This window comes from Coturnix japonica, chromosome 5 (assembly GCF_001577835.2).
Source record: "Coturnix japonica isolate 7356 chromosome 5, Coturnix japonica 2.1, whole genome shotgun sequence".
NCBI classification, from domain to species: domain Eukaryota; kingdom Metazoa; phylum Chordata; class Aves; order Galliformes; family Phasianidae; genus Coturnix; species Coturnix japonica.
In genome coordinates, this window is record NC_029520.1 from 50273464 (window position 1) to 50280706 (window position 7243).

Sequence of the window (7243 nt, forward strand, 5' to 3'; positions counted from 1 at the left end):
GTGTATGTTTGGTGGCCCTGCCAGGCAGGGGGGTTGGAACTACATGATCCTTGAGGTCCCTTCCAACCCGGGTCATTCTGTGATTCTGTGGTAAAAACCACATCATGAGATTCCCCCTTAAGTGCGACCTGGTGTAGTCCTGCACTTCTGCTACAACAGCCCCAGGTCTGGGGCAGAGAGACTGGAAGACTGCATAAAACAAATCAATTACTAAGCTTTCTTCCACCCAGCAGATTGCTGTGCACCGAGCAGGTCTCTGCTCACTCTCATTACTGCTGCCACCTCATGGCAAGAGCCACTGATTGCACTACAGCTTTTGGAGCACAGGTCTATTTTTACCTCCCAGCCACACCATGTAGTTGGGTTTGGCAGGTGGAGTGTGAACTTTGAAGGTTTTAGTTGCAAGGACTTCTCTGTATTTTGTTTTTTCCACCAGGTACCTGATTTCAGCCACGAGTCTGTGCAGGAATCCTGGTAACATGGCAGTGTCACCCATAACCACTAAGTTCTCTGCCAGCTGCTTCCTGGTGTCTATGGGGCACTAACACCAAGGGGAATAGAAAACACAGTACTTCAATGCAACTTGCACACAGACACTTTCAAAGGTCTTAGAAATTCAGTCAGCCCCTCTATGAACTTCAATGGATTTCTTCCTAGTTTGGTCCAGAAGACATATCCCATATGTACACTAATATGGGCTATTACCTACAATTATATATGTATTAATACAATGTAGAATCAAAATAAACACTACATATGAGTTCATTTACATTGTGCCCAAATATATACGTTAAGTTTTTCTGGTGTAAATGAACTCTTTAGCTCAGCTTGACCACCAATTTAACCTAACCTGCTGATGGTAGATGTGTGTAACAGCCTAATGCTCTTACTGCATTAGTCTACCTAAATATGAACCATTTATGGGCAGCACAAAGACCTAAACAAGAATTTAATGACATTTGGTGTTTGCTTTCAGAAGGGAAAAACACTGCAAGTGCTTCTGGTAGGCACAAAATACAATAGAACTAAATGAGATAAACTGCTAAACAGCCTTGAACACTTGATATCACACTCTCCCCCACTATGCAGTTTAATGAACTAATGGTAGAAACTTGGGCTGTTGTTACATTTAACTCAAGACTCACCCTGATGTTCTGTTGCTCCAAACCCAAACTGTGGGAGCAGCTGTTAGCAGTTCCTAGACACTGAGTTTCTCAAGTGGGAGTGAGATCTGTCCCACACCCGCAGTTCCTATTAAAGATGTGTGAAGATGGAGGTGTACGATGGAGCTGGAGACGAAAAGGCTGCGAGGTGAGACACCAAAAGCTGCTGCTGCCCATCTACTCTGCTACCTATCATTGTACAAGTGGCTCAGTGTATCTATTTGCTCTTTGCTCCTGTCTCTTCAGGCCTTCCTAAATGTCTTTTATTCACAAAGTGTGGTCAAAAATGTAGGGTTATGGAGAAGGACTGGAAAGCTGAGGAGCTGTAGTGCTTTGAGCATCCTAGAATGGCTCTACATATGGAGGAATCCAGGGAGTGCAGGAAAGGTATAAAGTAGGAAGCCCTATAATAACAAAGCCAGGGGAGACTCCTCACAAAGCACTTATATCACTCATAGAGCCCTTATAGCTTTCCTACAAATATTGTCCCATAATTCAGTATAAACCCTTACACTTCGCATATGAGCCACTATATCAGCTGCTGCTTCTTGGAGGGGAAGATAAGAAGAAAACAAGCTGGTAGCATCAATGCGATATGCAGGAATAGAGAAGAGAGCAGGGAGCAAACAGTGGGCTCTTGGTGTAGGAGTAAGCATTGCTAAGGCAGCAGAAACAGATACCAACACACAAAAATAAACAAACAAAAGTCTGTAGCAATTAAATGCTCCAAGATGAAGCTGAACTTCTTTAATGTTTTTCAATATTATATTTTATGATTAGTATCTTGTGCTCTTCCAAAATATGGAAATAAAGCTGAACTTTAAATATAGGCGAGCAAATGTGCCCAAAAACATGTTTAAGTGTCGGAACCTCAACTCAACCATGTAAGAGCAATACCCCACTGCAACAAGAACTCATGCTCAGGTTGGATTAGACCTGACTGAAGCAGGTATTATGTGTGAGATGCTTTTCTCTGGGCTTCAGAGAATTCACAGAACTGTAGGGGTTGGAAGGGAGATCTAGAGATCATCAAGTCCAACCCCCCTGCCAAAGCAGGCTCCCTGCACCACGTAAAATGCAAAAAGAAAGCAACTTAGATGAAAGTCAAAGACCCTACTTGAAATATACAGCCTATTGCTTCCTCTTCAACATGTTATCACTAGATTAGGAAAGATCAGAGCTTGCTGCTAATCACATCACTGTCTCTATAGTCCGCTGGAAATCTTTCCTTAAATTACATTAATCAATTGCAGTTAACACGAGTTCTGAAACTCAAGCTGCAGCTTAGAAGTGGCTTAATATAATGGATGGTATTTCTAAAGCCTGTCAGTTATTGGTAATAGAAGGCAGAGAGCTCAGAAGTGTGCTGGTGTTTCATAACAAAACCCATCCACACCACGCTGGCTTCATCACGGAAGCTGCTTGCATAACAAAAAAGCACTCGTGCCATCCTGAGTGTGTGACTGTTGAAGGAACAGATGGTGATGCTAACCCATAAGAATCTGAGTAATACATTCAGGATAACAATACAGATGAGGGTAGTGATTCACAGTCTAAGGAGATGGTAGGACAATGAAGGCGGCTATGAAGCAGAAGGTAGAGGGGAGTACAGCATGGGATCTCCCTAATGCAGTGAGACAGTGCAGCCTGTTCCTGTTACTTGTGGAATTAGTGGTATTCTTTACAAGCAAGGTTGCATAAATATACAAATATGCCTGGGAATGAATTGTAGCCCATCTGAATCAGTAAAAATTCTCTAATTTATATTAAATTGTTTGGATACTTCTTTTGGCTAATGCAGTCCTTTTCATTTTTCATTCTCATTTAGTGAGGCACTGACACAGTGAAGTGGTGGGTGTCCCATCCCTGCAGACACCCAAGGTCATAGGATGGGGCTCTGAGCACCTGATAGAGCTGTGGGTGTCCCTGTTCACTGCAGGGAGGCTGGACCAGATGGCCTTTAAGGATCCCTTCTGACCCAAATGATTCCATGACTTTATTTTAGATTCCACTGGTGTTCAAGCCACTGGAAGAAAGAATCATTCGGAGTACCTTGCATACGAGTTATTGCCACAGTCGCCACTGTGCCTGTCTGCAAGGAGCGATGGGGGAGGCAGTGCTGTTATCTTCAGGTGGCAGCTAAGAGTTACCCTCAGTGCAGTAAAGCCAACCTGTGCTCCTGCAGACTACAGAATTACAGCTAAACTCTGGACATGTTTCAATGGCACAGCATTGTTTTTCTTGGAGAGAAAGTAAACGGTCTTGTGTGTCCCCACATCAGATGGCTTTGTCTGTGCGCTCGCCTTTAAGCCTCCTTAATCCCTGTATACAGCTGTGTCACATCATGTTTTTTCTTCTTTTTCCTTTTCCTCACAAAAGCAGTCACATCCTTAGGGCCAGCAGTGCCATGCTCTATCCTTACATCCCCTAACTTGTATGTATTGATAGTGGTAGATAGCTATAGCTATAGCTATAAATATAGATATAGATATAGATATAGATGATATAGATATAGAGGGATAGTGATTGTGGTGGCTGCCACAACCCAGGTGCAGCACCTTGCACGTGGCTTTGTTGAACCTCAAGGAGCTAGAACTTTGCTTAGGGTTAACTCGCTTCGGGGTGCTGTGTCAATTGCTTTTTTTCTATTATCAGCCTAATTTCGTAGTGGAGTATGTAGGACGGGGGGGAAAAATATCCAAGTGCTACAGGGAATTGACAGATGGTTCACATTTTAGCTGAGACTTCAATATGCATGGGGATGGCTTCTTCAGCACTTTATCTCTGGGTAAATTGTGATATGCCTTGCACTTTGATATTAACCACATTGATTTTGTTATAGGGTATGAAAAAGAGCGAAGGCTGTACAGACATTCGGGTACGGATGTGAGCGCTGGTACTGCTGGGCTGTATTCCCAGAGCGACTGCAACCAATTCCAGCGACCTTGGGTAAGTCAGCAGAAGTGTGGTACTCCTCTGAAAAGTGACGGTGTAAAAATGGTACTTTCCTACTCAGCAGATCTGATTGCTGTACACGCTCCAAGTCACATCTGCTGACTACAGTGACAAATGGAAGTTTTTATGGCTTTCCTGCTCTCTGAGCACTGCAAAACCAAGAGAGCTGGGAAAGCAGAAGCTGTGACTTCTGGTAGGACTAATTGCTACGAATTACATGGCCACTGCTCAGCCTTGTGCAGCTTTCTTTTTGAGGAGCAAGGAAGAAGAACAGAATCCAGTGAGGTTCTGTTGATTCTGTTTGGACTGCAGATGGCATTTTGGGGGTTTGCAGTTTGAGGCAAAAAGAAATCTGCTCATCAGTGATGATTACATTTCAAAGAATCATCCAATTATTAAGGTTGGAAAAGACCACTAAGATCACCCAGCTCAACCATCAACCCACCACCACCATTTCTAATTGACCACAAACCTTCTACTCATTCTTTAAAGTGAGCTACTTGTACACTTGCTTCCCAGCCTCTAACATGGGGTTGCTGTTGAGTTTCCCATCAGCCCAATTTAGACTTGCTGCTCCATTCTGGTGACTACTGTTTAATGGGAGGAGTAGGTCCCTTTAATACAGATGCTACCAGCTGACATAGAGGTGAACTGTAAAACAAAACTACAGAGGGAGACGTGCACTGATTTACATGCTGGATGTCCCCAATATTCAATTTGGGAAAGTCATTCAGCAGAGAAATTAGTGTTAACTATTTTAAAATTGCCTTCAGCTTCTGTGCTATGCCCTGACATAATTAAGGTGCCTGATATTGTCTCACCACTGATGCCAGGAGCTGCACTGTAAGGTGCAGTATTCTGATATTGGTGGAGCATTGGCACAGGTTGCCCAGAGAGGTGGTGGATGCCCCATCCCTGCAGACACCCAAGGTCAGGCTGGACGGGGCTGTGAGCTCCTGATGGAGCTGTAGGTGTCCCTGCCCCCTGTGGGGAATGAGACCAGAGGGCCCTTAAAGGTCCCTTCCAACTCAGACAGTTCGATGATTCAGTTAATAAACCATATAAATGAACAACAAAACAGTGCTCTCAGGGGATTTCTGAGCTGAATTCTGCCTGCTTCCTTCTATCTGCTTTCAGTCTGCAGATTTTCTGTTGATAATGCAGAAGCCTGTGATTTTGGCAGGTTATGCGGGGTAGAGAAACTTGCAGTGTATGGGGGATTTGCAATATCAGATGGGGAAAGAAAAAACAAACAGCTATTTTGGTTATAGTGATTATCAGTGAAATATTTAACCTTGAGAGTATACAGCCTGGATTCAGAGTCAGTTACCCAGAGAAATGAAAGGGGGAAGAGAAAACCTCTCCAATACATTAAGTGCTCTGCAAGCTTTAGAGCACAGCAGAGCATCGGTTACACGTGCTTTACATTTTAAAAACTTCCCTGAGACCTTTTGGGATTAGGAATAAGAGTGGAAGGGGCTGAAAATAGCACCTCTCATTTAGAATCATGGCTTCATAGTGAAGGGTGAACTACAGCCTTTGAAACCTTTGCCTGGAGCCTGTTGTGCCCATTGCTGACAGTGCTGTGTCCTGGGAGGAGCATCCGTGTGTGGGGACAGGAGCAGCTGGTGGTGAATCAATGGCTGAGCCACAAATGCTCTGCTGCATTTTAAAATGAGTCCTCATTGATTTCAGTTTGCTGTAAGATCTCACTACACTTATCCAGAGATGGAACCTCCTCTGTGTCTGAGCACTCCCATTGCTGGAGGAGACCCCTCAGCCAACATGGAACAGGGGGTGAGGATGGATCCAAGGGGAGTTTTGGGTTCCTAATTGGGGGGTGAATGGTGTTCGACATAGCAACAGCAATGCAACCCTTTCCTCTTCCTTTTCTTCCCCTCTATCTTCCTTACAAAAGAGAGCAAATATCCTTTCCTTTTGCATACTTCCACATTATCTTTCTATAAAGATGGTGCAGCACTAGAAATATTGATTCATAAATAGATACCCGGATTTTACAATTCAGAGCTGTAAAACCAGAAGGGACTATTCTGATGGTTTGTTCCATCAGGCCTGATGCCTTTGACCCTCCCACCCAACATCCTTCTCTTCACATTGGAAAGATTTAGACTTGATGGGTGGACTGCTCTATGGATGAGGAACTGGTGGTCAGATTGTACCCAGAGATTCAATGGTTCAATGTCTGGATGGAGACCAGTGATGTGTGGTTGCCCCTCTGGAGTCAGTGCTGGGACCTGTGCTCTTTAATCAATGACATCAGTGGTGAGACTGAATGCACCTGTCCCTGCAGACACTCAAGGTCAGGCTGAAAGGGTTCTGAGATCCGAATGGAGCTGTGGGTGGCCCTGTTCATTGCAGGGGATTGGGACCAGATGGCCTTAAGGACCCCTTCCAACTCAATTATATGATTCTAACTCCAGAGTTCTTTTTATTTCTTGATGGGATGGCTGTCCTGGCTGCTGATGCAGGCATTCCTTAGGCTTTATTTCCAACTTATGCAGCAGTTAGCAAGATTGCCCTGAAAGAAACTGCCCTGACCTGTGACAAATCCGTCCTTTAAAAGTTTAAGCATCGGATGCAGAATGCCACCAAAATGAATTGGGCGGGTTCCAGCTTGGTTGAAATCCAATACAAAGCACTGCAAGGATAGATAAGTGAAACACTGGAGCGAGTGTAACAACGAAACCACTGATGTTATTTTCAGTAGCACAACAAAGAGAAAACAAACAAACCAAAACACCACAGAAACCCACAGCAAATAAATTCTTCATGGATAACACCTCAGCTCTCCTTAACCACCTGCTTTATGCAGAGAGCCAGGCATTTAGCAGGTGCAAGCAGGTAGGATCTCACTGCACTACCTGCAAAACAGAGCCCTGTTTAGTCAACCGTTATAAATGGAAGCACAGAGAAATTTGCTCGTTGGCTTCATGTGGTAGAACACAGTCATAGCAAAGCCTTTTGATAAGTCATCTTCTCCTGTGTTATTTCTTTATGTCCTCCCTGTAATTCCCCACCATATCTCTCCCCCTAGCAACACAAAAGAAGCACGTCAGGACTCTGCTCACCTGCCCCTACTCAATGACAACCAGCTGCACCTGCTG